The 10,000-nt window shown below is 35.1% G+C and overlaps 1 protein-coding gene across 9 annotated transcripts in view; it reads right to left on the bottom strand.

Annotated features, from left to right (window-relative positions):
* Positions 1-10,000, bottom strand: part of LOC124957848 (zwei Ig domain protein zig-8) — a 195,643-nt gene that overhangs the window by 176,127 nt on the left and 9,516 nt on the right. The gene's annotated exons all lie outside the window — the stretch shown is intronic.

Here is a 10,000-nt window from a genome sequence, read left to right as displayed (position 1 = left end):
AGAGAGAGAGAGAGAGAACAAATATCTATAAAATAAGATAGAACAAAAAAGAAGAAAAATAAAATCTATTTTAATAGTACGTGGAATAATATGATAATAAATTTATTTAAAAAAAAAAGATGATAATTACATTGGTTATCAAAGTTTAATAATAATGTCTGATATCAATGAAAGCAAAGGGAATATTATCTGAAATATCAGAGGATCTTATAAGCTTAAAAACGTATCAAAAGATTATGTGCTCGTTCGAACTTTAGATTCGAATAATAGAGAATCTAAGGTCTTTACTTAAACTCTAAGACTGTAAGCAAACAAAGAAATATATATATATATATATATAGAGAGAGAGAGAGAGAGAGAGAGAGAGTAAGAGAGAGGGAGATAGAGAGAGAGAGGGGGAGAAAATCGAACGCTCTTACGTTAGCGTTCTATCATGGAAACGTCGAAGAGACGTATCCACCTAAAGTATTCAGCTTCTCGATTTAGATACTCACCGAAAATTCGACCGGTGAGTTTAGCGAGTAAAAGCTCATGTCGAGAAGTACATCGTCATTCGCTTACGTCGAACGTAATCGGATTATTTTGATCGATCGACTCTCGAAAGTAACTTTCGTTCGCAAACTACGATAAAGAACATAAATTGATTATACCCATTTATGTGTAGACATAATACACCAAGGATGTAAGCGAGAAGTATTACGATCTCTAAATTACTCTTGCTTGTTTTGTCACGTTTCAACGTAACTAAAGCTCCTCATAAGATTTTATTCTTAGGAGGGTGGAGAACAGAGTGAGGAAGGGAGGGGGTGGGAGGCTGGTAGAGATAGTTGGAAGAAAAAAATAAAAAAAAAAAAAAAGAAAAGAAAAGAAAAAAGTGAAGGAACGAAAGAGATCGCGGTTAACGACGGTATCACTTTACTTCTGAGTTTAAATCGTGTAAATAAGATCGTTACGGTATAAGGGCCTAAGCTACGTGATTCTTTGTAATTTATAGCCAACCTGAATCGTCGTTTGCTGGTTTGCGCGTCGAAGCAAAGTATTTTCCATCCAATTACGGGATCGATATAAGGGAAAAAGGGAATACAAAGTATATTTTATTCTTTTCATTTCTTCTGAAATCGGCATACCTTGCCGGAAAATAATGTCGAAAAAGTTTTCCTCATTTTATCAAAAGTCCAATTTTGAAAAATCAATATTTTCTTGAACTATTGAAATATATTACACAAACGTCTATAATATTTATCTCAACTATAGTTATAGATAGTACTGTATTATTTATCATGAATATACTTATATATAATAGATACATATATATATATATATTATATATATTATGTGTATATATATATATATATATATATATATATATACACATAATACGTGTGTACACATGTAAGAAAGATATCTTTAAATAAAAGATGAAAAGATAATACTTTTTTCCATAAATATGGGTTATAGCTATGAGCACCATATCAATCACTGTCTCTCTTGTCTTTGCGTAACACTGAGTTTCTTCGATCTCAAGCTTGGTTTCTCTTAAGGTCGGGACGAGAAGTCGACATTGAAGCTGACGTACCGTAAGGGCTAGGAAGGTGCGAAGAAGACGTGTATATAGACGATAGCACGCATAGATATAAGGAATTTATAGGCGATGCAGTCACGAGCGACGAGTCAGCGAATCGGACGGAAATAGATATACGTGATAAGGAAGACACATGGGGAGCGATAAAACGAGGGTTTCTACAGAGAGAAAGAGATAGAGGAAGAGAGAGACAGAGAGAGAGAGAGAGAGAGAGAGAGAGAGAAAGATGTATACAGAATGACAGAGACAAAGTTAGACAGATAGAGGGAGAGAGAGAGAGAGAGAGAGAGAGAGAGAGAAAAAGAGAGAAAGAGAGAGTGAGAACACGATGAAATGGCTGATCGTTATTAACGAGCCAAGTACCTCGTTACCGGCTTATTATCTAGCCGGTTATAATCAAATTGAATTAGTGCAATGAAGTGTACTATGAAATTTCTCCGGCACTGGTTTCCTATCGTCGCAAGACGCTCTTATAGGCACATTTAACTTTCCAACCATATCGTTTAACCGACTGTCGATATAATTCCTTTACGATCTCTAAGAATACGCAATAATGACGAATTTTATCGTTCTTATTGTCGAGATGAAACTCGGTAATTAGACGATTAATGCTTTAACATAAGTAAAACGTCGTCAAGCCAAGTCAAGCCTGACGAATTTTAAATCGTCTACTAAGATAAAATTATAAAAGCTCTTCTATCATCGAAAAGATGTAGGTAATAAAAATGTGCGGGCGTTAAAGGATAATTTATGCATAAATCTCGTTGAGATTCGCCGTAACTCTCCTCAATAAATTTCCCAACGTGGTATTATATTGCTTCGCCGATAAAGAGGATACTATGGTCTTTTGAAAATTAAATGGTAAAAAGGCAAAAGAAAGAAAAAAGAAAAAAAAAGGAAAAAAAAGGAAAAAAAAAAGAAAATGAAAAAGAAGAAGAAAGAAAAAAAAAAAAAAAGAAAAGAAAAAATATGTTGGTATGCACGGGTGTATGGGAGAGCATGACACGAGACACGCTTTTATCGTTGGAATTCCGGATGGATGTTTTCATTTCCCTTTGAATTTTCGATATATGCCAGAGTAGGACGACTATATAAAATTCCGTTTGAGATCGCGCTTGGAGAATTAACGTTCGATGATGTTGAGTCGAGTGGGGGTGAGGAGCGAGAGAGGGGGGGGGGAAGAGAGGATAACGTGCACAATCAGTAGCATTCTGATCGGTCAAGCATAATATCGAACTAGCAATCAGGGAGTTATCCGTCAGAAACGTGACTGAATAACTTGCGGAACTAATGCGAGTCATTGTCGGATAATTCAGAATAGGAAGGCCGGATGCACTTGATTGGATTTCACCTCGAAACTTTGTTCGAACTAACTTTGTAAATCATATAAATGTTTTAACGTTTATCGATTTTCGTCAAAATATATAGAACTAATGATAGAAAAATGATTTTACGTGTTAACGCATAGATAATTTATTATTACGATAGGAAAGATCTTAATTTGGATAAATTGGATCGATAGATATGATATTACGATATCGTAATATACTCAACGTCGATTAGCTTGAGTAGAGATTAGGCTTTAGAATTTACGGCTAATTGCTAAATGAGAGAGGGGGAGAGAGAGAGAGAGAGAGAGAGAGAGAGGAGAAAGATACTTGGCCAATACAAATTAGGTCGACATTAACATTCTAAGCTTATGGGTGTTTGAGGATTAAAGGGGAAGAAATACGGAGAAGGAGATGATGCGTGATTAGCGGGATCGTTGTGAATCCTCGAACTGACGAAAACGGCAACAACTCTGTACCTTTAATTATTCAAATTTGTAAAGAATGAAATGATTTTATATGTACGTATATCTATATTATATTATATGTATATATAATGAATTTAAAATGTAGAAATAGCATGAAACTATTGTAAAGTTTGAATGGTCGTCATTGTCTTAGTATTTGGGGAAGCTCAAAGTATGTTAACTACCTTCAAGTTACTCGTTTGATGTGTAAGCGATCTAATTTTAAGAAAACGATTCGATATGTAACCGTGAGAGGAATTATACGTTAGATAATGGATCGATTAGAATATAATTTTCTTAATTTGTTCAAAATTAAAAAGGAATGTATAATATCGTAGAAAAAAAATTTGACGTTCGATTTAGTAGGTTACAGAAACCATTGAATAAGCCAGGAAAACGATTTGCAATCGCATATAAATATTTCAATAATCTCCGATAATTGAGAAACGAAACGATACGGAATCGCATTAATTCCACGATATAATCGAGTTTATGGAAGGCCGTTATGAAGATTTTAATAATTTCCCGTAACGAACGAGATCGAATCAGGGCCATGCGGTTGTACATACATGATATTCGTATATGAGTATGTGAATGTGCAACGGGTGCGCCAACAATAGCGTTAGAACACGACGAAGCCTTGTTGTTTCTCGATGATCATGCCGGAGATTCATTTCAGCCTTCGAATCCGATCGAACGAGTTTCTCACGCATTTAAACATTCATTATTTTTCACGGTGAGGATTTAAATCATTCGATCGGAAATTCGTTGGTTAAATTGATCATCCACGGTGGCATCAGAAGGTAAAACGAGAGTCAGGTCCGATAAAATGCTGTAAATTTTGCGTTTAATTCGGACAATGACCGTCTATAATAGCCTGTGAATGTCATTAAGCCAATTGCACGGAGCAAGGTTCATCGACACCGGGATTCGATCGGCGCAATCAATTTCTCTATGTACTATCCATTTTGCACATTGATGACTCCCGTTTGTGAATAAAACGCGGCTAAGCTGTGCGTTAGCTCTGGCCTCATGAAAACAAGATAATCCGTGGTTCACTAATTGGTTCGCTAGGAAACAAACACAAAGGAGCATCGTGACTAATTAGCGTTCGTCCTTTTGTTAAAATTACACAAATCAAACGTGTCTGTTATAATTGTTATGATCGACAAAAAAAGAAAAAAGAAAAAGAAAAAAAAAAAAAAAAAAAAGAAAAGAAAAAAAAAAGATTTATATAACAATATTACGTTGAAAAATGAAAAAAGAAGATACTCCAATGAAATTAAAATAAATTCCATTAATACGCATGATGGAAAGGAAAACTTATGTTCCATTAAAATCCATGACGTTATATCTTTAACTCTTTCCATTGTAAAAACGTAAGAAAGAGAAAAAAAAAGAAGAAATAGGAGAGAAATGAAATCGGTAATCCTTAGATACGTTCTAAGCGACTCATTTTTCGTAATAGAGAGAAAGAAAGAAAAAAAGAAAGAGAGAGAGAGAGAGAGAGAGAGAGAGACAGAGATACAAAAGATAGGTAGCTCATACCGCTTACGTTTTTATTACGCGGACGTAAACATAAGGTCGTTAAAATTTTCCTCGCAAGTAACTCTGTCGCGAGATAACAAAAAGAAGAAAACTCGTACGAGTAAAGAGAGAGAGAAAGAGAGAGAGAGAGAGAGAGAGAGAGAGAAGAAAAGTAAGGAGGAGCATGAGAGTAAAGAAAAAGGAAGAAAATACATCTAGCTTGTGGTTAAAGCCGACGGCATACGGTTAGATGCTACTGCGTGGACCATTTCCTCACTTTTCTCTCTCTCTCTCTCTCTCTCTCTCTTTTACTACTCGTCAGTGAAACTAAAGTCTCATCTAACGAAAGAGAATTTATTTGCTGAGTGTCGAAATAACGTCGACGATTTCTACAACGTCGCCGTCGTAGTCATTCTCATCGTCTACATACGAAGACTAAAATGGTCTTCCGTCGTTCCCTTCTCATTTGCTTCCACCATAATAACACCACCATCAATTTCAATCACGAAAGGGGCGCTCGGATCTTTCAGTTTCCTTAAACTTATATCCTCTTCTTTTTCTTCTCTTACCATCAGTGTTACCGATCTCGTATACGCACACAAGTAAACGTAAAGTTCCCCGAAAGGGAAGATCCAAGACCATCCGTTCTTCTTCTTTCTATCTCTATCTCTTTCCTTTTCTTATATACTTAACTCTCACGTTACCTCTCCAATATCAAGCTTGAAAGAGATTTCCCCGACCATCGCTATATATATATATATATATATATATATATATATATATATATATATATGTACATATATAACCTTACAGTCGTAACGTGGCTTTACGAATCCAATGGCGTTTCTTTTTTCCTTCAATACAATGTACGATGACGTTGCAATTAAAAGTTCATGGACTAACGTGTTGGTCTCGTTAATAGATATCCAATTCGGATAACGGTTGATTCGATGTAAAAGCTAGCAGGTAGGTAGATACTTGATGGTAAAGGGGCGTAAAAGATAAGGCGATAGACCGTTTAAATGCCTTGGGGATAGCAAAGGGTACTTTTCTCTTTCTCTCTCTCTCTCTCTCTCTCTCTCTCTCTCTCTTTCTCTCTCTCTCTCTTTCTCTTTCTCTTCCGGAAAGGGTAGGCACGAAGAAAATTCAAATCTCTCTAAGACCCCTGTAATCTCAATAGCGATCGATTCGAATAGAAAAGCTGAAATGGGTTGTAGATATATATATATATATATATATATATATATATATATATATATATATAGCTGGTTTTTATCCACAATATATAGTGTGTATATTTATAAATATTCAAAATGTTGAAGGACGAAAGGTTATCTCGATCTAATGAGTAAGCGATTAATAACGAGGTTGAAATACGATGTTGTATAGTGAACGAAATACGAATCGGTCAAGATATGGTATGTTGTAAAATAACGTTGTTAAAGACAAGGTGAAAGAGCGAAAAAGAGATAGAGTGAGTAACAGAGAGAAAGGGATTGCACGTCGACACAGCACGGTTCGTAATTTCCTGACGTCGTTGGCCGACTGGAAGGGCAAAACGTCGAGGGGTGGCAAACTGGGGCGGCTCGTAAAATTAACGTAACTATGGCAAAGCCTCGAGTTCTCAGCCGCACGAGCGACATGTCTGCATCATGATCAATGGCGTGTCGCACTGGACGCGTTGGGACGATGGCTTTGCTCGCTACTGCGCTCCTACCAGCCGAGTCGACAATTTATAGTGGTCTAACGGCCTTGAGTCTCCGCGAATGCTGCCCAAGGTTTTAGCGTAATCGTGATAGATCGATCGCCGAAGAATTAACGTCGAAAATCGAGCATCCTGGTACCCTTCTGCAACCTTCTATGTATATCCTTCTGATCCTGAAGAAAGATGTGTCCTTTGACATATGTAGGTTCTATGTATAAAAGCTTATAAGAAAGATCGATACACCTGACACGATCCTTTTCCTTTGATAATACAACGAAAAGGAAAATGACGGATTCGATTCGATAGAAGCTGCAAAAGTTATACACCTAATGATATATTCACGAGAAACGGATTAATAGACGTTGTTACGATCATGCAACTTAAATCCCAAATGCAACAAGCTCTTCTATAGGTTATATTAATTTATATCTTGATTTATGATCGTAAATGAAAGATTAAAAAAGAAAAAAGTACATTTGTTATACCTATAATGACAATAATATTAATTCAATGATAATAATACGATTGATAAAGGTAATGAATCACATTAACGAAATCAGATATTAGCGAAGTGCAATGTAACATTCATTAAAGTTCCATTAATAACTTTCATCATCAGGACATGGCATTCTTCCCACTGATAAAATAACCATATCCGACCGCCATCATTGTATATTGTGAAAATACAATTTTTTTTTCTAACAATACGGAATCTCAATTCAATTCAAGGTTCAATAAAAACGATTCTATGGCAAAAATCAGCTGATCGTTCAAGCGGTATAATTGTTGGGGAATAATGTATAATCGTAAATATAATTATTATTATTATTATTATTATTATTATTATTATTATTATTATTATTATTATTATTATTATTATTATTATTATTAATTCCGGCTCATATTTCATAATTTACTTTGCACGGATTATTATCCGGATGAATGATAAATACCAATGTGTGTCAGCAAAATGTATGTTATGTTTTTTTCACAAATAACATTCGCACGTTTCTATTGCGGAAAATCACTTTTTAATGATTACACGATATTCCAAATAAAAAAAAAAAAATAAAAAACCAATACCGTGTAAATTCAAAGAAGACATTGATTAATAACGAAATATCGTATCAGTTTTCTTTTTCTGTCTATTTTTTTTTTTTTTTCTTTCTTTTTCATGACACGATTCGAATACCGTTTGTTTGATAAGAGACGAAGAGGAGAGGGGGAAAAATGAGTGGAACACATAATTGACTATCACGGAAAAAGCATCAGTATCCTTTGTCTACTTAACGAACCGTAATACGACGCATCTCGACATTCTCTCTCTCTCTCTCTCTCTCTCTCTCTCTCTCTCTCTCTCATATGCGCGCGCTATTTAAAAGAATAGCATTTCATTTTTATCATCTATGTCAAGCATAAAGCAAACAAAAGAATAATGCGTGGGCAGAAGGCACACTTTTCGCGTCGAACGAAATATACCGTCTGTATTGTGTGTGTCTTCGTGTATATATATGTATGTGTGTGTGGGCGCGCTCACCCTAGATAGGTAGAAAAGGGCTGGATTACGCGTCCTTGACATAATTTTCATCATTGTGTCTCTTCCCGTATATTTTGTGTATGTATGTGTATATGTGTTCGTGTGTGTATGTGTGTGTGTGTGTGTGTGTGTGTGGATGCGTGTCACGTGCACGTGTACTCCTGCATTTTCACGAAAGACTATAATAAAGCGACATGTCTCTTGTAACGTACGCATCGTATCGAAAGTTTCTCAAACGTTCGGTCGCCACGATAGAATACACGCGTTGGATAATAGTCAAGATGAAGTTTAGTTGGCGTCATGTCTATGTTGAAACATTAAGACTCGAGACACGCAAACAACATCTATACGCCTATGGCATGATCAATCGTGCGTCAACTCCAAGGCGAAGGCTTAACCTCGTCGGCACCCGGCACAGCCAAAATTTATGACGTTCCGAGTGCTTTTGGCTAGCACATTACTATGTCTAGGTATATTAATCTTACGCGTGTAGGAAAGTTTGAAAACGTTTCGTGACATTTTGTCAAAGGGAAACATTTCTTTAATATAATTACCATTAGAATGATTACAATTATATTATTATCATTATTATTAACTACATTATTTTCATAAACTGATAGAAATACATCCTGACTTGGTTTCTCTACATTTCTCATCCTTTAAATTTATTATAATTTTATTACATCTATTATTAACGTCGAAATGTTAATAATACAATGAAAATTAGGAAAATTTATTGCCTATCATCGATGATCCCTCATAATATCAAACATATTACATATTATATCATTGCTTGATAATTAATTATATTTAACTTTATTAACATGAGAAATTCTATATGTAATATCATACTAGAAGCGATATTATACTAGAAACGAATTTATGAAAAAAAAAACGAAACGAACAAATGAATAAACTCATTTTTATACTCATTGATAATCTTACGAAAAATTAAGAAAAAATATGGAAAGCAAATATCTTATTTATATTCTCGAAGTAACATAACGCGTAAATAATATTACCTATGATGGTACCTTACCAAAGGTATATATATATATACGAGTATGTACACGTATCTAATGAGTCCAGCTCGCAAGGAGAATAAGCACAGAGTATAATGAGAATGAATTATGGAGATCGCACGGAAGTAAACGGCTCCAGGAAAGGTCACATTGTGATTCTACACATCCTTCTTTCTCTCTCTTTTTCTCCTCTCTCTCTTTCTCTCTCTCCCTCTCTGTCTCTCTCTCTCTCTCTCTCTCTCTCTCTCTCTCTCTCTCTCTGTCTCTCTTTTACTCCCGAAATCTTTACTCGAAAAATTTCAATTGACACGTACATCCATTTTTTTTCGCTAATGTCTATTTCAAATTAACATAATAATTAATACGTATATTGATATATATATCACTTAAACATTATAAGATCATATATGGTGATTTTTTTTTTTCTTTTACGCGTATGCGGAATATTTTCCATATTTTACTGATACGTTTTTCCGTCACGAGTTAAACGAAACGTGGTTTGTGTACAAAACAAAAAACACAATGTGCGTGTATGTTTATATAGTAGGGGAGGTGGGGAAAAGTGGTACGCGAGAACGTGTTTGTTCTAAAACGCAATAAAGAAATGTTTCAGGAATATAAAGTTGAGAGATGCGAGGCATTTAAAGATAGTTCATGGATACTTGGATCGTTTTATTTGAATATTAATATTTTCGGATAATAATTCGTGCATGAGGATGAAGCTGTTGCATCGAAAGTATGCATTTACTTTCGCCGAGAGCGAGGATTATGATTTAAACTTTTCAAAAATGCGAAACACCGAAAGCGAACGTTGAAAAGTTAGTTAATATCT

The sequence above is a fragment of the Vespa velutina genome, chromosome 2, assembly GCF_912470025.1.
Source record: "Vespa velutina chromosome 2, iVesVel2.1, whole genome shotgun sequence".
Lineage (NCBI taxonomy): Eukaryota > Metazoa > Arthropoda > Insecta > Hymenoptera > Vespidae > Vespa > Vespa velutina.
The sequence above is the reverse complement of the archived record's forward strand: the minus strand, read 5'-3'. Positions and strand labels throughout refer to the sequence as shown.